At 38.2% G+C, this 25849-nt stretch overlaps 1 protein-coding gene across 7 annotated transcripts in view; it reads left to right on the top strand.

Annotated features, from left to right (window-relative positions):
- LOC125240053 (protein hu-li tai shao) overlaps nucleotides 1–25849 on the top strand; it is a 132919-nt gene that overhangs the window by 39663 nt on the left and 67407 nt on the right. Inside the window, exon 1 of one of the 7 annotated variants that reach the window (XM_048147886.1) lies at nucleotides 15439–15466. The exons of the other annotated variants lie outside the window; for them this stretch is intronic. The gene's annotated coding sequence lies outside the window, so the exon portion shown is untranslated. Of the gene's footprint in view, nucleotides 1–15438; nucleotides 15467–25849 lie in introns of those variants that run through there. 7 annotated transcript variants of the gene reach the window in all.

Below are 25849 nucleotides of genomic sequence, written 5' to 3'. Positions count from 1 at the left end.
CGTTAGCGAAAGGGAATGCGAGCGCATACAGGACTAGCCCCGTAGCCGAATGGCATTTTTGCGACGCGAAACGAAATCGGAACGCCGCAGAAAGGTGGTCTGGTTCTGTCGCGCCAATACGCAAGAGCGATAGAGATAGATAGCTACGAAAGAGATATTATTGTGAGCGTTTGTGCATTCGGCCACGCACACTGGTCTGAATATGGATTAAATGTTAACCATAGGTTTTTTCAATAAATTATTCTATTCTATTCTATTTAGCTAATTGTTTTATTCCAAAATGTTGTTTTGATTTCTTATGTGTCATTCAATACTTAGGTATTAGAAAACAGTTGCAAATTATAGGCTTAGAAGTTACCATGTGCAGCATGCGCCGCCGATCCGCTTTGAAAACGCTCGCAATCTGCGCCGTCCGGCACACCGCTAACGCTGCGCTTTCAAAACGCACTTGTGTGGCAGAGCTCAAGTTCAAGAACTTGCACAGGCATCCAAATAGCCCGTCATGTCCGATCTCCTTCCTTCCTATATCCGTGGTAAAGACTAGGGTTGACAAAAAAACGGGTTTTTTTTCTGGCTTGAAAAAAAAACATGAAAAAAAAAACCGTGAAAAAAAAACAGTTTTTTTCTGAAGTATGTTTTTTTTCTAAAGTACTAAATCTCAAAATTTGCAAAGTAGTTAATACTTTTATACGGTTTTTCGGACTTTATGTTAACTATTAAACGAATTTCATTTAATAATTTTAATTTCTGGTTTTAACAAACTTAACATTTACGAAATCTGTAGTTAGCAGTTGCCGCTATTTACTGTTGGCAACACCACGGCCTCTCCACGCTCCACGCTGCATCGGGGATTCCCCAATAAACGTTTGTATACTGAATGTTTATCGAATTAATGTACGTTATTGTTATTGAAACGTTAAAAATCACGAAAAACCATTATAGTGGTATTATTTGTTCAAAAAACAATGATGCTCGGTTTTTTTTTCATGTTCTTTTTTCACATTTCTGAAAAAAAAAAAACATTTGGTTTTTTTCTATTTGCGACCCTAGTAAAGACCCTTTCTTCCAAGAATGCTACACATGCCATAGAAATGCGGTGTAGTTGAGAAGGGAAGGGAAAGTATTGATTAATGATGATTGAACAATAATTATGTTTCTCACGTAGAACGTTTTGAAGAAGGTTTCGTTTGTAATCTAACAGCTATTGTGTTGTTAACAAAAGCGGAAGCTAATACGAAATTGACTCACTTTATTATATTATGTTCCTTAGAGCAATGGTTCCTTTCCTTCGTGAACATGTTTGTGAAATGTTACGTACTTACGTACTCATCGTTCAACCGTACTCGAAACTTTGTTGCGTACAGTTAATGATAACGATAAAATAAGAAAAGCTGCCCGGTTATTATGCTTCCAATTTTATCACTCATATACGTGGATAAAGCATCCGTCACGCTCTGGCAAAGGATGTCAGTGTGAGAGTGACAGATGTCATCCATCCACATGGATAAGACAAGTAATACAATTAGAAGCATAATAGCCGGGATGTAGTCTTGTTACAAATGATTTAGTATCTCTTCTGTATTGCAGATTATAGACAGCAATAAAGGATCAAATCAAAAAACACTGACTAGCTATCTTTTCAAGATTTAATTATAACATAATTGTCCAGTGCACTTAGACTTATATTGACCGGGATATAGACCGTGATTACCTTTTTGATTTTTGTCGAGCTCCCGATCCCGATATTTCGACGCAGTTGCATGCATCATGATGAGTTTTCCGTGATCATGATGCATGCAACTGCGTCGAAATATCGGGAGCTCGACAAAAATCAAAAAGGTAATCACGGTCTATATCCCGGTCAATATAAGTCTAATGAAAATAACCGTGAATCATTCAAAACTCAGTGCACTTAGATATCTTTCTTTTATTTTGTTGGCATTATAATACCGCTAGGTTGGTGGCAAGACTGGCAAGCATGTTTTTAATAAACATTGAGACGCTTGTTTACGACAGTGATACTGAACTACTAGTTATAAAAGTAGAATTTAGAGCTATTTGTTTTATACATATCATACTTTTATCTCAACAAAATGAGTCGGCGTGGCAGACAAAGAAGCCACATCTAGGTCAGCGCGCAGTAACCCGAAAGGACGGCCCACGTTTGGGCGCCAAAATTATCGATCGCCCTTAGGGATGTGTTTACTTTACCCGCATTTCTTCCTTTCATGCCGTGGGATAGCAGTCCTGTTCAATAAAAGAAGTACTAGTTTGAAATATCTCACATTATGTGATAATAGTGGCAGACAAAGAAGAAAAATGTAGGTCAACAACGTTTGGGGCCAGAATTCTAGGTCGGTAGGCGTGTTTGGGATATGTTTACACTACCTCTACTGCACTTAGTAGTCTGAACATTCTTTTATGTATTAGGAAAGTGGTTCAGTTCGAAGACTATTGTATGTAAAATTTTGATGTAAAAACGATTGTATTACAGTGTAGAAGAAAATAAAGGATCCAGATTTGGGTCACCGGGAAATAACACGTTTGGGCGCCAAAATAATCGAGCGGTAGGCTTAAGGTGTGTTTACATTGACTCTGCCGCCTCCGCCTTGTTTAAACATGCCAATATTGCCAGAGAATAAAGTGGCTAGGTTCGAAAATTCTTGTACTTTACTTTGCGTAACAGTTGTACTTTATCTAAGTAAATAGAAAGTAATTGGTTAGCAGTAAGTAAACGACCAGGGCTCGAATAGAGGGTTAGTAAATATTTATATTTACTATTTGAGTTATAGCTATAATAGAAATTAAGGCACCTAAAAAAGAAAGATTTTGTATTACCAGAATTGGCTTTAAATTATTATTTTTCTTGGACCAGCATTTCCCAAATTATAGGTCGCGACGCGACACTAGCGAGGCCATGACCCATTTTATGGCTAAGAGGTCGCAAATTTAGCCGATTGCGTTACACGGGTTAGAGTCCAGGCAATTTAAGGAACCATTTTGGACTGTAAAAATGCTTTTGGAATGTACTCGGAACTCTATTTACTCGTAACACCTCGAATTGTGATTCACTGAGTAAAGTCGCTAATGCGAAAATATTGAAAATTTATTTTGAGATCGGGTTGATTCACTCGCTCTACTTTTTGATGTATTGTTTAGTGAGGTTTTTGTGAATAGTAGGTTCTTATTGCTTCTTATTCGAGGGACATGTGTTGCCGTTTCATATCATATCAGCTCTTTATCGCCCACTGTTGAGCTTAGGCTTCTCTTTTACTATATCATCCGTTCCGGTTTCAAGCCAGTCTTATCCAGTTGTGACCAGTAATTTTCCGTATGTCGTCTACTCAACCAGCCAACGGATGTCCAGCGCTTCTTACAACTGGAAGCGGTCACCATTATGTTAACAAAATAGGTATATAAGTAGAAGTACCACACCAGTGCTATCTGCTAGTGAAATTGGCTTCAATAGGCCATCGCTCTGTTCCCGCGAATGCTGACAATCAGCTGTTTATACTAGACCATTAAGCAGCCAGTGCCTTTACTGGCTTCGTCTAAACCTAGCTTAATTTTAAGTAAGTCGCGGAGTGGCCAAGGTGATGAAAGATATCTGACTATTGTCCGTGATTCGATTTAACCACTATGTATTGGATGATCAAGCATCGATGTCAAAATTCCATAACGCTGAATTTAAAACTATTCTAATAGGGGATTCGAACCTAGGACCACCAGCTTCCCAAGCTCTGTCAACTAGGCGGGATCTGACAATATAATACACTATTATATACTCTCAAAAACGTAATTGGGCTACCAATTATTTTGGCATTAATATCATAAAGTTGTAGACAGTTATTCCCATAATTTTAGCTACTAGGTACTCGTGTAATTAACGTGGCATGTCTTTCACCTGTTTTAAAATGGCTATAAATGGTGTAAATCGGTGGCAAGGAATTCCTTTGTTCTCGTGAAAGGTCTACGGTTCAAGTTACAAGTGATTTTGCCTGTAATGTACAACGTGTTCTTATAGTCGATTATGCAACTAGAGCTTAAAGCGATATATCTGAGGCAAATCAGAGAGGACTGACACACGTCATAACACAAGGATGACATGGAACATTTATGTTATTTTACGGGATTCAAGACAAAAAAATCCTCGGAGCAACTTAAAAAGTTGTCTTTAATTGTCATTTTTTAGGAGCCTGAGAAGAGAAGTATACATTTTTAAATACCTTCTAAATCTAATTACGATACCTAGCTGAATATTATCACCAGGGCAAGCACGGTAGTATATAGCTTATTGCGTAGCTGCGTCTTTTTGCACTTTCTATAAGTGCTTATTACTAAAGGATGATGGAGTCAGGCAGGAGATGTTCAACAGAACTGCTATTCTACTTATCATAACTCCACCATGTTTGGGCTCATTAGATTTGGGCTGATGAGCACCATCGATCTAGATGAGGTCCAAGGTCTCATGATGGAGTCAGGAGGTGGTCAACAGAACTGCTATTCTCCTCATCATAACCCCATCATCTTTGGGCTCATTAGATTTGGGCTGACGAGCACCATCGAACTAGATGAGGTCCAAGGTCTCATGACGGGGTCAGGAGGTGGCCAACAGAACTGCTATTCTCCTCATCATAACCCCATCATGTTCGGGCTCATTAGATTTGGGCTGACGAGCACCATCGAACTAGATGAGGTCCAAGGTCTCATGATGGAGTCAGGAGGTGGTCAACAGAACTGCTATTCTCCTCATCATAACCCCATCATGTTTGGGCTCATTAGATTTGGGCTGACGAGCACCATCGAACTAGATGAGGTCCAGGGTCTCATGATGGAGTCAGGAGGTGGTCAACAGAACTGCTATTCTCCTCATCATAACCCCATCATGTTTGGGCTCATTAGATTTGGGCTGACGAGCACCATCGAACTAGATGAGGTCCAAGGTCTCATGACGGGGTCAGGAGGTGGCCAACAGAACTGCTATTCTCCTCATCATAACCCCATCATGTTTGGGCTCATTAGATTTGGGCTGACGAGCACCATCGAACTAGATGAGGTCCAGGGTCTCATGATGGAGTCAGGAGGTGGCCAACAGAACTGCTATTCTCCTCATCATAACCCCATCATGTTCGGGCTCATTAGATTTAGGCTGACGAGCACCATCGAACTAGATGAGGTTCAGGGTCTCATGATGGAGTCAGGAGGTGGCCAACAGAACTGCTATTCTCCTCATCATAACCCCATCATGTTCGGGCTCATTAGATTTGGGCTGACGAGCACCATCGAACTAGACGAGGTCCAAGTTCTCATGATGGAGTCAGGAGGTGGTCAACAGAACTGCTATTCTCCTCATCATAACCCCATCATGTTTGGGCTCATTATAAATATGTGGAAGGTCGTTAATAATAATAAATGTTTTATTAGGGTACCCCTACATGTAAAGAGGGGGCAGATATTTTTTTCATTTCAACCCCAACGTGTGATATATTTTTAGATAGGTATTTAAAAATGAATTAGGTTTTACTAAGATCGATTTTTGATAATTTTCATATTTTCGGAAATAATCGCTATAACTTTTGAACCATATGTTTAAAAATATGAAAAAAATCACAAAAGTAGAACTTTACAAAGACTTTATTTGAAAATTTGTTTTGAACTTTATAGGTTAGTTTTTGAGAAAAATACGGAAAACTACGGAACCCTACACTGAGCGTGGCCCGACACGCTTTTGGCCGGTTTTAATTTTATTTTAATACTTTTCTGTGCTATTCATACATAGCCAGCCACCCTAGGGGATTCAGTATTGACAGCTTCTTTTTTTCTTTCTGCATATATTTCTTTCCGCTTTTACATATTTTGATTTTCACCCTTTAAAATGTTTCTAAGACGCAATGTTTTGCAAATTTGGTCACGTCATGCACAGTTAAACTGTGGAATGAATTGTCGCCAGCGGTATTTCCGGACCAATGCGACCTTCAAACCTTCAAGAAAAGAGCGTACATCCATCTTAAAGGCCGGCAACGCACCTCCAACACTTCTGGTGCTTCTGGTGTCCATGGGCGGCAGTGATCGCTTACCATCAGGCAGCCTATCTGCTCGTTTGCCTCCTATCCCATAAAAAAACGTTTAATATTTTTTAAGAAAAAAAAAAAACCGCCGCCTTTCGGGTTGTGGTGAAAGCTACTTGCGAATGTTGGATTATGTAGAAATGTGTAGGTATTTTTTAAAACTGCTTTTAATGCTTTAATTTTTTGATGGCAACACAAATCAATATACGTATAACGCTAAGGTTTGAGGAGTTTCTCAATTCCTCATGAATCCGATTATAAGAAATCGAAGCTTGACAAACTTTGACTTGAAAACTCAATAATTATGCTTAACAAACATAACTAAATACCTAAATGTCACTGTTCTGAACTTAAATGCATGCTTTTCTTACAAAAATACCAAAGTCACTATGAGTGTGCCGTTCAGATTTGAGGAGTTCGGTTCTGACCATCATCAGCAGTTCCACTGCACCAAATGTCACTGTTCTGGACGAAAGTGCATGCTGTTCTTATAAAAATACCAAAGTCACTATAAGCGTGCCGTTCAGATTTGAGAAGTTCCGTTCTGGCCATCATCAGCAGTTCCACTGCACCAAATGTCACTGTTCCGTACCTAAATGCATGCTGTTCCTTTAAAAACACAAAAATCACCATACGTATGCCTTTCAGATTCGAGAAGTTCCCTCGATTACTCCAGGATCCCATCATCAGAACTGGGTTCTGAGAAAAATGGGACCAATCTGTATTCATATACATTCAATAATTTTTTTTTAATCGGTCCAGTAACAACGGAGATATCGACAAACAAACATAAAAAAATGAAAAAAATAAATAAACATACATACGAATTGAGAACCTCGCCTCAAATCTCTCAGATTTGAGGCGACGGTTAAAAAGTGACACATCATGAGCAGTTCCAATGCACCAAATGTCACTGTTCTGGACGTAAGTGCATGCTGTTCTTATAAAAATATGAAAGTCACTATAACTGTGATAATTTCCGAAAATATTAATATTATCAAAAAACGATCTTAGTAAACCCTTATTCATTTTTAAATACCTATCCAAAAATATATCACACGTTGGGGTTGGAATGAAAAAAAAAATCAGCCCTCACTTTACATGTAGGGGGGGGGGTACCCTAATAAAACATTTTTTTCCATTTTTTATTTTTGCACTTTGTTGACGTGATTGATATACATATTGTTACTAAATTTCAGCTTTCTAGTGCTTACGGTTATTGAGATTATCCGCGGACGGACGGACGGACGGACGGACGGACGGATGGACAGACAGACATGGCGAAACTATAAGAGTTCCTAGTTGACTACGGAACCCTAAAAAACAGAAATCACTATTAAACTATTCTCTAATTTCAAGTTCCTAACTAAAACTTTCCTAATAAAAAAAAACAAATTGATCCCGCTACAAACTTTCACCCCTTTTTCCCTCTACTAGGGGTGTAAATTTTCATAATCGATTCTTATCTCTTCGAAATTTTGTTAATGCAATCTATACAAATTTCGACTTTCTAGCTTTCGTAGTTTCGGCTCAGCGGTGTTGGTTGTCAATCAATCAATTAGGAAACCTGAATTTATATATGTACATGTAGACTAATACTATACTTTTACTACATTCATATACCTTATTTACTACTACCATACCATGAATATGAAATTAAATAAAGAGTCCCCATATAGAATTGAAAATTATGTTATTAGCAATTTAATTCAAAACTATCAAGATTATTCGTGTCTGCGTTGAAACGCGCGTTGAGTTGCCGGTGCTCGCGTACCGAGCGCCAACGCCATCTATCGATGGCCGTTTCGTGAAATTGATGAGCGCTCTAAGGAATAAGGGGTCTTAAGGGACGCACTGACGCGTTAAGCTATACCACGCTACCGTGCTTGTCCGCCTGGATTTTATCTCTTATTTCTAGTGGCAAACTATTTCTACCATTTGTCATAACTTGGTGTCCGATAATAACCCATTTAAATAAATAAATAAAATAACACACCAGGCATCTCACAGACGTTCTTACACAGATTGACTAAGTCCCACGGTAAGCTCAAGAAGGCTTGTGTTGTGGATACTCAGACAACGATATATATAATCAACAAATATACATCCATGACTCAGGAACAAATATCTGTGCTCATCTCACAAATAAATGCCCTTACCGGGATTCGAACCCGCGACCGCGGCTTAGCAGGCAGGGTCACTACGCGCTAGGCCAGACTTGTCGCGTTAGGCCAGAGCATAATAGTTGCATAATGAAATGGCATATACAACACGCCGAATTTAAAATGGAAGTCTGAAAGCATTCTCCTCCCGTTGTGGGTAAAAACGAAATGCATTTCAACAAAGAAAAACAAATAAAGGCAGACTAATTGAAAGTTTTACGGTTTCGCTTTGTGATTGTAAATGGGGACGTGGGTTTGCATTATCCTAGTCTTTTGAACAGTAAGATGACAGTTGCAGTCTTGCTAGCGGTCGTCTGTCTACTATGTCATAGTCATAACGAACATGACATAGTTAAACGCCGTATTTATTTCTTCTCAGTTAAAATCGACACGTCGTTAGGTTCATTATCAGGAACCGCCTAGTATATCACTTCAGTTAAATTCGGAATAAAATTTTCAAGAATCCCTTTGAGAATAACATAAAAGTTAGTGTCAAAACTGTCAAATCCCAGTCACTTGGGGTCGGAGTAGCAGGTCTTGCTCCTCCATGCATCTCTATGACCCTTCATCTCATCAATTAACTTGCTTTCGTTCATATCATGTCTCACACGTCCATCCACATCTTCCTCGATTTTCCCCTTCCGTTACTTCCTTCCACATTCAACCTTTCTCGTCACACTCATCCCTTCGCAGCTATAATACGGACTGCTAATAGGTGAGACGACAAAAAAAATCTAATTAGTCCGTCAGTTAGATTATCAAAGAATTTTAGACACGTATTTTTTCTTTTTTCTCGTAAACGAAAAATGACGAGTGACGGTACAGTGCGTTGAAGTTTCGCGTGACGTCACACCTAGGTACAATTTTTACTTAGCTTAGAAGTGACGTCACAAGCCCCCACCCCGAACTTTGATGCTCTATATCTTTGTATTTTTTCATTAATTAGAAAAAGCGAAAAATATGTGTTCAGTGTTTTTGGATGATCTAACTGACGGACTAAACAGAATGCTATTTTTTTATGTTGTCGTCAGCCCTATTCCAAGCGTGTCATCATAGATCCAATGTCAATGGCCCTATCTATATATACTACAGAGTTACAGACGATTCGGGTACGATTTGAGTTACGCGGTGGCACGGCGCCAAAAAGTTTACATGCCGTCTGAGAGATTCGCCGGGCTTTGAATGCATACCCATTAGGAGATTGTCTGCTATTGTGATTAAATAAGCTAACAAAATTTTCATTGTTTATGGAAATTTAAATTTGAAATCGCATACTGATGAAAAATGATGGGTATGGTCCTAGCACGGATTTTAAGTGTTCTCGCGCGGAGTCCGTGCGATTATCGCATTTCTATGGACTCGCGCGAAAAGCACAAGGTGTGCTACTGCTAAACCGCCAGAGTTGACGATGACGCGTACGTAACACGGGATTTTCTTAATTTATGTTAGGTTATTCCCACTACTTGCTCCCAAGTGTACTATCTACAGGAAAAATCCCAGTAGAAACCACCAACTGCAATATCACAAAGGACTTGAATATTGTAAATAATTTGCTACCAAGTTTTTACACCGTGTAACTAGAAATTGACTGTTGCCAGCAGTGTGGTTTTTGCTTTCGTGTATCTTGTAATAAACATTGTTTACTACACTTGTTCACCGCAGAATCTCCCCCAAGCCCAAGGCATTCTTTAAACCTGTTGAACATGTGGTTAGGTGTGTCGGCTCCTGTATTACTTTGTACTTACATAAATGTTATTCTGTACAACGTTTCTGTTCTTTTATTTTGACTCCGTTTTAAATATTGAAGTAGACTAGGTATAGTTAGTACCTACCTAGTAATAGTAACTTAATGGTTTCTAAAGGATATTTTTTCCAAAGTTTGGAAAGAATAAATAAATTTAAAAACAAAGATAGTTTGCTCAAAAGAAATTTCGGGCAAACACACTTTTAAAAATGATCTTCATCGTGCAAGTAATACCTGCTACGATATCATCAACATCAGAATTCTTAAAGGTGATGGTAATTATTGCGTAGTACGGCCATTTACTAAAAATCCTCAAAACCGGTTAATAACCGGTTAACCGGTTTTGAAAGTTGAGATGTTTATGGGTCTTTGTAGTGTAGGGCATTAACTTATATAATTACTTCTTAAAGAGTACCAAGAATGGGTTACATTAGTGAATGAATACACAAGTGCGGGCCCATGCAGGAAAACGCAACCACAACTAATCATGCGCCTCAATAGAACTCGGCCACCGATCGTGTCGTATCATTCCACCGGGAAAGATTATCCTATGTTATGTTACACTGATCGGTGATTGATCCTAGTCACACCTGATGGAAAGTGAAGACAGAGTCTAAGATGGAGCTCACTTATCCAGTGATTGCCTATCCACTCTTGCTAAAGGAGACCAAGGTCGCATAGTGAAAGGACCTATCTTTACTTTTGAAATATATGTTGTATATAATATCCGCCTCAACTTATAAATTACGCAGTCCCACGTTGGGCGCCACTGCGACTGAGCGCCGAATCGATACGCCACTCACGCACCTTACAGTTTTATATCTACGCTATTTATACCTCTAAGGACAGTATTGTTTGTACTGCAATTAAATTACAATTTTCGTGAGGACGCTAGCTGTTGTTTAATATAACTATTGATGTTATGGACATTATGGTGTAATCGACAAATTCCCTTGTCAACTATGTGGAAAAGTATGTCGCTCTCATAGGTTTAGCCACCAAAAGTGATGTTTCTCGGACATTGCACCATAAATCGTCTGAAATGGACGCTAAGGCCAGTATATGGTATATCCGGGAAAGGATCATTCCCAGCTATTTGTTGTCTGAGTACCCACAACACAAGTTGTATCCCTTCATCACAAATACAAGTCAATAGACAAAACGTATATTAGGTAATTGACTTTTATATTTGCATTGTTTGCCACCCGCACCACTGTCAGGCCATAAAATGAATCAACACGTTAATGAAGTAAGACTGAAAACCTACTGTGATAAACCTAGGTCGTTGACCGCCATTAGCACTTGTACATACGCGATTACACGCGACTGGTAGACGCCCGTAAACCATAAACCTGTAAACTGGGTCGAACTAATTTCAATGTGACTTTATAAACTTTACATCAAAGAGAGGGCCTTCAACAAGGATATTTCCAAAATTCTGACAGAAATTCAGATAAAAACCTGAGACATAAAGTATGAGCTCCCTTTTCTAATGATAAGCCACAAACAGAATGGAGATAGGTACTTCAGTATATTTATTTTCAACATAAATGATTTTGAAAGCAAACAAGAATATATTTCATTTAATTTTATTCATAACAATAAAATTGTGTTATCCGTGTCAGATTTTCGTTTTTATGTCTCAACGATTTTAAAATACTTGAATCAAAAGTATTTATCACTCCTCTATTGTTTATGATATAAAAATTGTACAAGTCAAACGTCGTGGGGGTATAGCTTGATTAAAACATAAAATTATTTAATCGTTATTCTTGAAAAGTTATTTAATCGTTATTCTTGACACCAAAGTAAGTCACCAAAAATGGCGCCTCTCGAATTTTACTCCATAAACCGTCTGCAATAGACGTAAAGGCCAATGATGATGATGATACCCGAGGAAACGAAAGATTCCGATATTGAATCGCGATCACAGCCATTGGTTCGAAAAGAGATCTTGAGCGTTGTGAGTAATTTGAAAAATCATAGGAGCTTTTTTACTATGCAGGGATAAAAATTAAATGGAGAAAGATCACGTTCCCTTTATTTTTAAACCATGTCGCTGTTTCATCATAAACACTTGCAAAATCGTGCCATCCGTTTGTTTCTCCTAGTATCCCGAATTAGCCACTATAAAACACCAATAACTTGGCAACCCTAACCGCCAGTAAGATCAAAACGCTTAAATATGCACTGCAAATGAAATGTAGTCCTATAAGCCGGTGTTTTATGGCTCAATGTGGATTGAAATCGTATCTAGGTTTATGCTTGCGCTGTCTTGCGAGATGAAACTGTCAATATGTGCATTATGTGACGGAGTCTAAAGGGGCTCACAATTACATAATACAGTCGCGGTCAATTACATCTACATCTACATCTACACACATTACACGAACAAAATATCTGACCAATATTTTGCAGACGATTTACGCATTGTTGTCTAGACAACACAACGGGTTTGGTGACTGTGGAGAGTGTGGTAATTGGAGATCGATGCGTTAGCGGCAAGACCTGCCCGATTGTTGGCAGAGAAAACTCGTGCCATCTGAGGTTCCAGTCTCGGTTTGCTTCACTGAGAGAAAAAACAACCAATTTTCATGTTCGTTCAACAAGTTTTTTGGTTAAAATAGCGCCTACGTGCTCTTTGGTTCAAACAACAAGTTAGATTTTGTTAAGTGTAACATTATTTAAATCAACAAGTCGATTTTATAAAAGCAACATGACTCATATTGTTTTAAACATATGTTTGGCTGATTCAATCAAATATCTTTTAACAAGTTTGACCTTGTTGTTCGAACAAATTCGACTTGTATCATCAACATTGTGATTTATTCCGTTTACTAAAATTCTTTTGTTTCAAACGGATAAACCCGCAACAAGTCAAACTTAAATTCACAATGCAAATTTCTCTCAGTGTTTTTGCGACACATTTTACTATCTAGCATTAAACCAGGCTTCATCGCGTAGCCTTCTCCCCTCCACAACATGCTTTCGCCATCCATCCCGGTCTTCGTCTAAGGTTTCCCGGGTTTTGTTTGAAGGTCGATTTTAAATGCTGACATGGCTCGCTAAACAGTCTTTGAAACGCATGTTTATTATTCGTTGAAATATCTGAATCACCACAAAAGTGGTCTTAAACTTATTCATAATGGATTCTTTAAAATGTGGTAATTATTAATATTAACAACTTTTTTCATATACTCCATTCTCGTTGAGATAAACGTTCTTGATTACATGTAATTTAAGGCCATTGCGCCCACAAATAAATAAAAATTTCTTTTTGGAAACCGGTCCTTTTGGTCATCGCAGGTGACGTCAGATTTAGATCATACCCTCGTCATGAGAGAAAATAACAACTGACAAATCTCCGAATGAATCTTTAAGCCCGAAAATATAGGTGATTTAAAGCTACTTATTTTTATAATTGTTTTGAGGAGATTAGTTACCTATATTTTTTCTTTAGTAGTGTCAAAGAGGATCGAGTATTATAGAGCGTTACTGTCGAAATAAAATGTGTAATCACAGCGCATAGACTGCCATCTCTTGACACAGGCTTAAAACTTTTGAACCTCGGTTTTGACAATTTGGCCCATATTCTTAGCTTGATATGTCTTAAAATGTCAAATATTGATATTAGCGCCATCTAACTGAGCGTACCCCAAAGGTGTAAGGCAATCTAGGCCGCCGTTCCTTTTCCTGTATGGTACTCAGGTACGTTTTTTTCTTAGACTTTATCTGTCTATACGGAGTGTTTAAAAGGTTTTAACCTTATAAAGTATTCCTAAATTCCTAATACGGAATGTTCAGAATCAGGCACTTGTCCCATCAAAAGCGAAAAGCGTTGAGCTATCGGCGATAGAAATGAACAAAAGATAGTCGCTTCTGTTTAAATAAAAGAAAAGCTATGATGTTTTGTGTAAGGCAGCGTCCCTACTGAGGTGTCTCGCGGCGCGGAACGGACGTCTCCGCCACGCCACCTGAATGTAATTCAAAAAGCGTCTCCTCTTAATTCAAAAACGTCCTTCCTATACAAAATGTACTGAGGAGACGTTTTTTGAATTACATTCAGGCGCAAGACATGAGTCTTATGAGTGTGGACGGTCCCTAAATAAAAACCGTGCAACAATGCCATCTAATATTTAATATCTAAACGACCGAGCTTCGCTCGGTTCTATTTTATATTATATCACGTCTTTAGATAAAATAGTACATTACGATATAAGTGCGTAAAAAAGGAAGTTCGAAACGAGTGACGATAAATTAAAACACGACCGAAGGGAGTGTTTTAAATCGACACGAGTTACGAATTTCCTTTTCACACGTGTATCGTACGATGTTTTTCAGTACAGATGGCCCTCCGAAGTTTTGACCTGGCATATAATGAACCACTTCTCGCACTAGTGCGTAAAAAAACACCATCTGTACTGAAAAACACTTCACTCCCTTCGGTCGTGTTTTAATTTATCGCCCCTCGTTTCGAACTTCCTTTTTTTCGCACTAGTATCGTAATGTACTATTATAAATATAAAAAAATAATAATTTCTATCTGGGATTCGAATCCCTGACGATCTGCCTGCGAACATTAGACCGACCTCATACGACTGATCTACGCGGAGCCGACGCGCGGTCGGCGAAATTAACGACCATATTTTACGTTTACTAACGCGAAAGAAAAACGCATGAAAACTCGAAAATTCGCGGATTTAGATCCCGGAAAACAGGAATTTTAGAGTTTTCATACTTACGCTAGATCGATTTTTCACCCCCGAAAACCCCCACATAACAAATTTCAGCGAAATCGTTAGAGCTGTTTCCGAGATCGTCGGTTTATATATAAATATACAAGAATTTCTCGTTTAAAGGTATAAGATATCCTAAAATAAAACGTCCAAAGCTCATGGTCGATCCGTGCAAGGAATACGCGGCTGCGCGCGCGCCGCTCCGTTTAGGAATAAAATTAAAAAGTGTGTGAAATTTTATATTTGGAGCGGCGGAAGCGCATTCCGGCGCGCGCTAATTCGGTCACAGGGCAAGCTCTATAAACCGCTAGAGATGCGCAGGGCAATAGAAAAACCTTGTTTTTACAATAAAATAAATATTGACATAGATTTTGATAAATTCCAGCGTGCGCTAATTCAGTCATGTCATGAGGCAAGTTATTAACCCCCGACGCAAAATCGACGGGGTGTTATAAGTTTGACGTGTCTGTCTGTTTGTCTGTCTGTCTGTCTGTGGCATCGTAGCTCCCGAACGGATGAAGCGATTTAGATTTAGTGTTTTTTTTTGTGAAAGCTGAGTTATTCGGGAGTGTTCTTAGGCATGTTTCATGATAATCGGTCTACTATTGTATTAGTCGCGGTCGGGAGTTTTTTCAAAATTTTGATTTTGTGGTAAGGTTATACCTTGGTATAAATGTTGATTATTACTTTTCTAATAATATGTATATTTTGTTACAGGTACGTGAATTAAATCTGCAATCTACAATTACGCAACTGGTAAATGTTTTTATTACGTCAATCTGATGTAGTAGGGAAAGGAGACCTTGTTTGATGCCACTAGTTTTTATTGGGCAGTCAAATATTTTCCCACGATTGTTCATTAGTCCCTTAATGTTCAGTAAGGCCTTCACTACACAGAGTACCTAGTTACCTACCTATGCTTGGTAAAAATAATATCATACTTCATAAACTTACTGAATTAGCTGTGCCTGTAGGCAGAACGTGTTGCAACTAAGAGATATGGCCTGTTATGCCTATACGCGTATCTCAGACACACCTTACACGGCCAATGATTAATTATCTAATGATTCACGCATGCGTTATCTGGTAAACAGGGCTATGTCAACACGCTTTATAGCGTTACCTTGACTTATTTGTACCTTTTATTTGCCCTGGACGTAATGGCTTAATGAGTATACAGTTTGGGTACGCAGGGTATACAGGTAATACAGCGTGTGGATTCCATACGGGCGAATACTTAATGTATCCAGTTATAGTATCTGATCATATGAAACGTATAGGATAATCATTTTGTTAAAAAGTGTTTTTAATTAAGAATAATATTTTTTTTAAATCTGGTTAAGCAGCAATGTACGCCGTCAAACTTAATTTGGCTATTTTTATAATGACGTTTAGGTAGGTACGCTAACTGATGTGGACATAATACATTGCGTGCTAAATTATAATGTGTAAAAAAAAACTACATACATCACTTTTTAATGGTAGTTAACAATATAGCCGATTTCAAGACTGACTGACAAATCTTTATTCCCATTTTAACCCCCGACGCAAAAACGACGGGGTGTTATAAGTTTGAGGTGTCTGTCTGTGTGTGTGTGCGTGTGTCTGTCTGTCTGTTTGTCTGTATGTCTGTGGCATCGTAGCTCCCGAACGGATGAACCGATTTAGATTTAGTTTTTTTTTTGTTTGAAAGCTGAGTTAATCGGTAGTGTTCTTAGCCACGTTTCATGAAAATCGGTCTACTATGTCGCGGTCGGGGGTTTTTTCAAAATTTTAATTTTGTTAGGTTATATTTTAACTGTTTCTGTAATTTAACATAAAATGGAAATCTAAAAAGCTTTTAAACCGTTACCGCGAATAATCATCTCGTAATGAGTTTACAACTGTTTGAATAAGCAAATGTAACTGACAGAAGTTATGACCACGAAACCAGCTTGACTTGTACTTTTACTGCTAATAATAGGCTACTTGCCTTACAGGGTGCAGTCAACCAATCAGAAACCTAGGCCACAGAACCCTGTCGTATTGAAACCGTGCTTTATTTGCTATTTTTTTTTTTATACTACGTCGGTGGCAAACAAGTATACGGTCCGCCTGATGGAAAGCGGTCACCGTAACCTATGGACGCCTGCAACTCAAACAGTGTCACATGCGCGTTGCCACCCCATTAGAAACTTGTACACTCCCTTTTGCTGTGTTAAGTACACAGCAAAAATGAGTGTACAAGTTCCAAGGAGGGTTCGGGTTGCCGACGACTCAAAGGACAATAGACGGAACAAGTTAGTTCCGTAAGTCCTCCCGTCATCAGCACACCGCACCCTCGTTGAGCTCTGGCAGCCTTACTCACCGGCAGGAACACAACACTATGAGTAGGGTCTAGTGCTATTTGGCTGCGGTCTTCTGTAAGGCGGAGGTACTTTATAAATGGGCTTACTCTTGACCACAGACTAGCCAAAGGCAAAGACGTGGCCTACGATGGAGTGAGCTCGCCCAGAAGATGCCTGTTCACTCTTGATTTAAAGGTTGCCGTTGCTATAGCATAGCAATCACTTTGACTTTAAGATACAGCGGGCAAATCTCGACTTGGGGGCCAAATATAACTGGTCCATTTTTTGTCATGTTTTACAATGTTTGCATTATTAACCCTTAAATGCATGATTTTTTCTTTTAACGAGATATTAACATTATGTGATAGACAATAGTTTTTTGACTCAGGGAAATATAATAATAAAAATATTTAAGATCGATTTTTATACTAAATCAGTGTTAGAAGTTAAATAGGCCAAATCTTATTGATATAAATATATCGTAATTAGTAAGTTTTAATTTAAAAAAAATACTACTATTAAAAAGGTACACTATTTGTGAAACCTTTATGATAAAATGTTTTTATTAAACATAAACTGTTTACTAAACATTTTTATATTAAAGGAAAAAATGGAAAAATTTACGCTTCCGGCGGGACTTGAACCCGCATCATTTGCAATCCGTGCAAGATGTAATAGTCTGTCGGTAGATGGCGCTAGACGTCACCCCAAGATGTGTGTACATAAGGAAAGGCATGGAAAGATTTGCGATGTCCGGCGTGGCTTCCGTAGCTCAATTGGTTAAGAGCCTTGCACGGATTGCAAATGATGCGGGTTCAAGTCCCGCCGGAAGCGTAAATTTTTCCATTTTTTCCTTTAATATAAAAATGTTTAGAATCGTTAGCAGACGTTTCTGCAACTATTTACTAACTCCGAAAAAAAAACCTAAATCACATACTAAAAATCGCCATCGTCGTGTTTTTTCACACTTTTCCGCCATTTCATCTTAATCCTTAAATAATAAATAGTAAATCATTATATTATTTAATTTATTTAATTGTATATTAAATAATAATAAATAATGAATAATAATTAAGCAATAAATGTGATTTTGGATAGCTATTAGCTACATATCGAGCCACGGGCCATCGAATATATATGATGCATATATGTATACATCACCATGCATTTAAGGGTTAAATAGAGTGTCCACCGGTTACATATGGTAGGTGTTCTGTGGATTGGATACATGTAGAACTCAATAATGGAAAAGATGGACTAGTTACAATTGCCCCCCCGTCGAAATTTGCCCCGCTGTACCTTACTTATTCTGTAGAATCTGTCAGACTGCGTTCCGATCGGCGTCTAGCGTCAACGATTGGCAGGTCTAATAGACTAAGTATGTCTAAACGAATCTCTAGTAACAAGATTGTTATGTAATATATAGCAATGATATCTTAATGTTGATTGGTTGTAATAGTACATTACGACACAGGCACGGAACAGAGGTAATTCGAAACAAATTTAATAGCAAATAAATGAAGACACGACCAAACTGAGTGTTTTTAAATTGACACGAGTTGCGAATTAATTCTTTTTACGTGTATTTCATATTAAAACATTTTACTATAAATTATGGCTTCGTTTCAACTTCAACATAATTATATGCGTAAAGTACTAATTGTAAACCAACAAATTTCGTTTCAACATAATTATATGCGTAAAGTGCTAATTGTAAACCAACAAATTTCGTTTCAACATAATTATATGCGTAAAATACTAATTAAAGAAAAAAATATGTAATTAACCAATTAATATTTCACCAATAAAATAAGCTGTTTCGCACAAGTTATTATCATAAAATAAATGCTTTTATTTTATATTGTATATGTCATGCAACATAAAACACCAGGTATTTTGCACATCAATTAAGAAGAAAGTAAAACACCCACCTACATCTTTTTTTCTTATTTTTACACTCCATTGTAGAGTCTGTAAGTAGCTTTTTTAAGTTGTCGCGTGGGGCGCGCACGGACTGCTGGAGTGTAATTCAAAACCGTCTCCTCTTCATCGTGTAGCGTGAGCGCCCCAGGTTGGCTCCCGCGCGCCGCGACTTCTCCCAAGTATGAAGTGTTTAAAACAAAAATCTGCTGGTTTTCTGTGCGTTTAACTTAACTTTTTTTAATACGATATCCGCGGAACCTTTCTTAAAAACGTCTCACGCTTGGCACTTCTCTATTCGCTATAAATATAGACACCACAAATTCCATCTATAGCTCTTTCTTACATTTTAAACTTCACATCCTTGCAATAAAGCTCAGAATTGCTTATAAGTTTCTCGGTTACCATCAGAAATATTGGAGCGGGCGAGGTGTTCATAAATAGCTAAACAAGTACGTTCATTCCTTTACAATAAAAGGGTGTTTAGATGTTTGTGACCACTACAGTTGTTCCGATATATCTGAAAGTCACATATCAGTATTCAGTACTAGTATAGTAAGTGAGACGTGTTATTATCGTATCTCTTATATTCTTACGGATATGGTTGAAAGTTTAATGCATATTTTAATTTTGATTCAATAGTTGAACGATGTTTGTTTTGACAGAAGCGAAGAGCATTGAGATAATGGTCTGTCTTGTTATATTTGAGATTTTTAGCACTATTGGGATAATTTCGAGTGATGTGTGCTCTAGTTTCGTCATGTTGTTTAATGGCTTCCACATCGGTCCCGTTTTGGTTTGATCGACTACAGCTCGGATTGACTTTTTATGTCAGTAAGAGTTATACTTCCTGAGACATACGATATCACTCCTTTAGATAAAAAGCAAAAGTCAATAGGCTCTAAGAACAAATTAAATTATTTTCATAGAAAATTTCGACCCTTGCCTTCGTGTGCCGATGGCCGAGTGGTTCAGGCATTCGCCCGGAAAGCGGAGTACGCTGGTTCGATTCCAGCTCGGAACACTGGAGGCCTTGGTCACTTTTTCTTTGTATGACATTAATTTAATGTTTAGTCAACAGACTGAACTTCACCTTAGGATCTGTTTTCAATTTTCATAAAATGTGATTAGGCCCAAGGGCCGGTCGCGTGATAGCATGTGTGAAGAGAACGGTGTTTCATATATAAATACCGTTTCCCGCGCGATCTACTTCAGCAGCCAGAGGGGTTGCAGTTTTCTGGAGCATATATTCTTTTCTTGACATCGACAAAGATCGTGTCTCTTCAGAAATATCCGGCTATTTCAACACCATCGTTTAATTATCAGAAAACTGGCTTGCTCGCTTTAAATTCAAAAATTGCGTAATGCTTAATACAAACTTCCGCCTCCAGCCTTCCAGTGCACCTTCCAGTGTTAGAAAGAGACAAAGTAGCCAGCCATATCACTCTCCATCTCAATAAGTCCACTTGAAAAAATCACGTCAATTCGTCGCACAGTCGTTCGGAACAGGCACACTTTCCCATTTATAAGTATGGATTTAAACTTTGACGTGAACTAAACTAACTGTTGTGTATGACTTGTATGAATAACCTAATTACCACAGGTGAGATAGATAAGCGCTTTTTATACCCCATTTGTTTACCCATTCTTATCTCCCGTAGGTCAAGGCACGAGTTTCACGGGCGTGTCAACTGTCAACGTATGACGCGACTGTGACGGTTAAGGAAACGGTGTTAAATATAGACAGAAGTTGACGGTGATCGGTATTAGGTCAGGTGATTTAGGTGGTGTCCATTTTGGTTCGGATGTCTTTTATTTTTCTTTTTGTATCTTCTGGCCGTGAAATTTCAAGCCGTCATTCTTCCCATCGACCTACAATAGGGACTGAGCTCACACTTTTTTTGCCATACTAAATTGAACCTTATCACCTGCGCATAAAGGCGTTCTTGACGGACTAGCAAAAGTGTGTCCACATGAGAGGGTCAAAGTTGGGGCTGGTGTCCCTCTCGCACGTGTGACCAGTGTTAAAAAATTACTATAGTAGTAGTATTTTTACCTGTATGATAACTAAGTTTATAAACTTCTTAAATTATTTTCGTATTATATCGAGGCAAGGGTATTAATACCTTTTAACGAATTGGTAATATTATGGAGCCATAAAACCAAAAAATTGCGCAATTATAAAAAAACCTTTAATTGGGTATTAGTAGATTTGGTAGTAACTTTGAATATTGACTGGTATCCCCAAATGATGACAGTGATGACGTCATTCAAATGATTTTGATAGTGGTAATAAGTGCGAGAGGGACACCAGCCCCAACTTTAACCTCTCATGTGGACACACTTTTTGGCCTAGCAACTCAGAATGAGTTGGTTTAATTATAATTCTGTGATTCTTCCGATCTAGTGCGGAAACTATCATACGATTCGGACCGGACTTAGTGCGAAACCGCTCTTTACAGACAACAGCTAATGTCAACATTTACTCGCAAAACGACACTTATGTGTTAAAATTCTCGACTGCCTTATTGCTACGAGGGTCGTATATCGTCACTAACTTTGAAAAAATCTCGTATCTCACGCTGCTTCTCAAAGTTAAAACGCAGTAAGTCTATATGCATTCCATACATACTTACTACAATTTTCTTATCATTGACAGACGAAGATACAAGTTTTTTTTAAAGTAGTGACGATATAATATAAATAAGCCGGTATTTTCAAACGGGTTTATTAACCCCCGACGCAAAAACAACGGGGTGTTATTAGTTTGAGTGTCTGTCTGTCTGTCTGTGTGTGTGTCTGTCTGTCTGTGGCATCGTAGCACCTCGTTTTTTTTCGTCTGAAAGCTGAGTTAGTCGGGAGTGTTCTTAGCCATGTTTCATGAAAATCGGTCTACTATGTCGCGGCCGGGGGTTTTTCAAAATTTCAATTTTGTGGTTAGGTTATTCTATGAAATACGTGTCAAAATAAACCCTTTTGAAAATACATTCCTCACATGTGCAAAGTAAAGTTGACCTTTACAACGACGTGGAAAGGTCACGTAGCCGTATTCCCGCATGCTTGCGCAAAGCGGGTCACGCGCACGGCACGTAGCCAAATGCACAAAAGCTCACGATAATATCGTTATCGTAGCTATTACCTATCTCTATCGCTCTTCGGTATTAGCGCGACAGAGCCAGACCGCGTCTAGCGTTAACGATTGTATTTCGGCTGGGCCGGCAGGATCGTTCATGTTCGTAGCTTAACCAAATATTAAGAAGTTGCCATTAGGTACAAAGCCTGAATGAAAAAATTACACTCGCATTTTTAAAATAGTTACTGAACTGATTAATTAAAGGGTGCTTGGTCCCTTTCTCACATATATATAAGTCAACCAACATGACAGATAGGGACAGCGATTTTTTGGCTAATTCAGGTTTTTAAAGCGTTAATGAAAAGCGCCATTAGTAATTGATAAGATATTATTATCTATTAACACTCACTAGAATAAGTCTTTTAATATAATTTAAGGTACTAACTTTGAAAATAAATGAGTGCTTCATTTCGCCGTTAAACGTAAGTTTGGCGAAAAAACTAGAAACTGTATAACTGTAATCTTTGTTTTCAATAAAAAAAAAAAACCTCGTAAGGCCCAATGTACATTATAATATTATTTGTACTTCGCATCTCAATGTATGTTATTTTCATTGAGTAATTATTACTTCGTATAGAGGAGCTATAGCAAACAACGAACGTGTCACAGCCTGTAAGCTGAAGGCGGGGCGAGGGGGCGGGGTGTGAACCAATGGCCTGCTTCCGTAACGTCGCAAGCGCTACGATTTTACTCGGCGCTTACGACCTTTCGGTCGCGATGATGAGCCCTGCATAGAGTGCATAGATTAGAAGTCGTAGTATAGAAGTGACATGGGTTTACATGGGCATTTTTTAATTTATGACTTTCAATTAGCGTGAGTTGTTAACAAAAAACATAAATCGCTGTTAGTTTTGTAATGATAATCAACCTTGAAATCTGTATTTAAAACTAAACTTTTTTCACGTTCTGAATTTAGATTATAGCTTAGTATAATTCACGATGTTTTTATTGAAATTCCATGCTTAATTATCGTTGCAAAACCGACAGCGATTTAACTTTTTTTTAACAACTCTGTGAGTTCCAATTTTTTCAAATGCCCACATTTTTTAAAGCTGTATACGGACTGAGCGTACATGTGTACACGTAGCCGCAACTGGATATTAGTTATTTATGTGACATTTGCATAATGGTAGGCATTAAAAGATGAGTGTTGTTTTTGTTGTGTTAATAAGATAACATGAGTGTTTTAATGCCTAATTATCCACATATAACTTTATCTACATCCATGTATGTATGGGCGCGGGTTTATCGTCCCATAGAAAATTTGAATTTCGCGCGTTTTTATACTCTCATAATTTGCTTGACCGTCTACCTACCCAAATTCATTCAGGCAGGTTAGGTACTGCACTTACATTTACATACTCACATGAAATTCGACACGCGTACTTATCACAGTATAAAGCAGTAATAACTCTTCTAACAAACTTCACTCCGCGCGTTGTGTCGAAAACTACTCTCCATATGCACCGAATACATGCGAAACTGGTAAGTATTGGGCTGGACAGTCGGGGCCGCGTTTGCGCGCTGTGTTGACGTGTTGAGTTCGGGAGAAAATGACGTCAGCACCGAAGACATATTTTCGTTACTGTAGTGTTTATGGGTGTATGGAGAACAGTTCTCAAAATTCGGAAATGTCAGAATGTTCTTTAGAATTCCTAGACACACAGAAAAGTAAGTGGTTGTTATATTTTTGCAGTGTTAGGTACATTATTGCTTACGTTAATGGCGTAAAAGTGAGATTTAAAGCTAGAATGACACATTAAAAATTTAAAATCAATAAGGATTTATCTGTAACGACATTTAGGTAGATGCTGCGATCTATCTAGCTCGAAAGTTTGGTACCTACTTAAATATTGTGCAAACATCTATTCAAACATTTTATGTAAATACGATTTCGTCAGTATTTAAGAAACAAACACGTACTTGAATCTTTATTAGATAAAAAGGTAGAAAGAGCGTTGGTACTAGCATAGCGCCATACACAGTTACTACGAGTAGGACAGTAGCACAGGTACAACCCTGCGTGACCTTGCGCAGTAGTAACGACCGCGTCGCCGCTGCCGGAGATTAACTACTGATTTATCCTTATACTGTGTACTTATTGAGAATCTGTTATAGACCGACATGTCGGAAAACTGTGCAATTCTGACAATAATAATTAAATAACCTTTTTTGTGTCGATAAATATATATAATTTAATGTATGATAGGAAACTTGAACTAACTTGCGATATTGTCACGTCTGCTTTTGTTGCATTTTTTACTCTTTGGTTTCAACGAAACATGGCCGCCGCAACATGGCGCTTCGGCATGAGTTTATATTGATACATTTTTTTTAAAGTAAGCGTGTTTAAACAAAAATGCAGTAAACCTACGTATGAAAAGTCACTCCTTAGCTTTTGTTAGATTTTCCTGAGCAGTCTGTGCAGTACCTCACTACACATGACGGCATTATTTAGACGAAATATTTTTCATTGCGATACGTCAATCTACCACAGCCGTTCGGCACAGACTAAGCGCGTGTGTGCTGATCAGCTCTAAGTGTTGTTACACAAAATCAAGTTGAGGTGCCCTCTCTAGTTAACATAATTACTCAAAGGTTATTTTTAATGTGTTTTTGTACAATAAAGAGTTACTACTACTACTACTACTACTAATATTTATAACTAGCTTTTGCCCACGGCTTCGCTCGCGTGAAATTCGAAAATTGCGGAATGCTCCATACAAACTTCCACCCCCCATTTTAGGGAAGCGGGGGGTTAGAAAGAGACAAAAAGCCTATGTCACTCTCCATCGCACAAATAAATGCCCTGACCGGGATTAGAACCCAGGACCATCGGCTTAGCAGGCAAGGTCACTACCGACTGAGCCAGACCGGTCGTCTAAATAGGCATATAACGATGCCGAAGTGCCATGAACTCCTAATTACGAAAACCTAAGTAGTTGGGAGTTCATGGTATAGTATGAATTTTCTGAGATGAACTTTTCGGTTTTGCCCTAATCTGTTAAACAAAGGCCTTTGTTTCTATTATTCGCCGCGGTTAGCTCCCGTTTCCACAGCACGTGCCAAAGTGTCATATTACAGCCGGTTCAACGTGCTTCATCTGTTGTGTAGTATATCTACCTCCACGGATTTTAGACTCCAGTAGCATTACCATGAGTTGCTATCGAAAACATACATTACGTTACTACGCTCGCTAGCGTCTAAACGCGGTTCGAATAGATTTCTATACAACTGGTACCATGAGTCAATCACTCGCTTACTATACTCGCTAACGTAAGCTCGATCCATCGTGTAGTTAACGTTTCGATAGGGATTGGCCTTGGAGTGGCGCGCCTAACTTCACATTAGAACCCTATCTCTTTTTCACTACACTGAAACAACGGAATAGGATGATATTTAAAAATGTAAACATAACCCTGCTAATTTAAAACGTCATGAAACAGTATTATTATGTAAAGTGTTAGCGGGTTCTTGCAGTATTAGTATTGGTTAGTTTGCCAATCAAGTAAAAATATTATTTATTGAAGTAAGCTTATAATGATACAATGAACAATATTGTTTTTTAAAAACTACTTACATTAAATTAATAAAATAATGTCAATCAATGTTCAACAGTTCTCAACTTAAGTTTATTTTGAGTGAGTGTTTGAGTGCTGAAGTATCCGATGCGTCCTCCGGCTGCTTACTGCTGTTCTGTGATCTTGTGTTTCTTATCGTGAACTAAAATGCGTACCAGTATTTCACAGTTTCGACTAC

The sequence above is a fragment of the Leguminivora glycinivorella genome, chromosome 26 (assembly GCF_023078275.1).
Source record: "Leguminivora glycinivorella isolate SPB_JAAS2020 chromosome 26, LegGlyc_1.1, whole genome shotgun sequence".
NCBI lineage: Eukaryota > Metazoa > Arthropoda > Insecta > Lepidoptera > Tortricidae > Leguminivora > Leguminivora glycinivorella.
The sequence above is the reverse complement of the archived record's forward strand: the minus strand, read 5'-3'. Positions and strand labels throughout refer to the sequence as shown.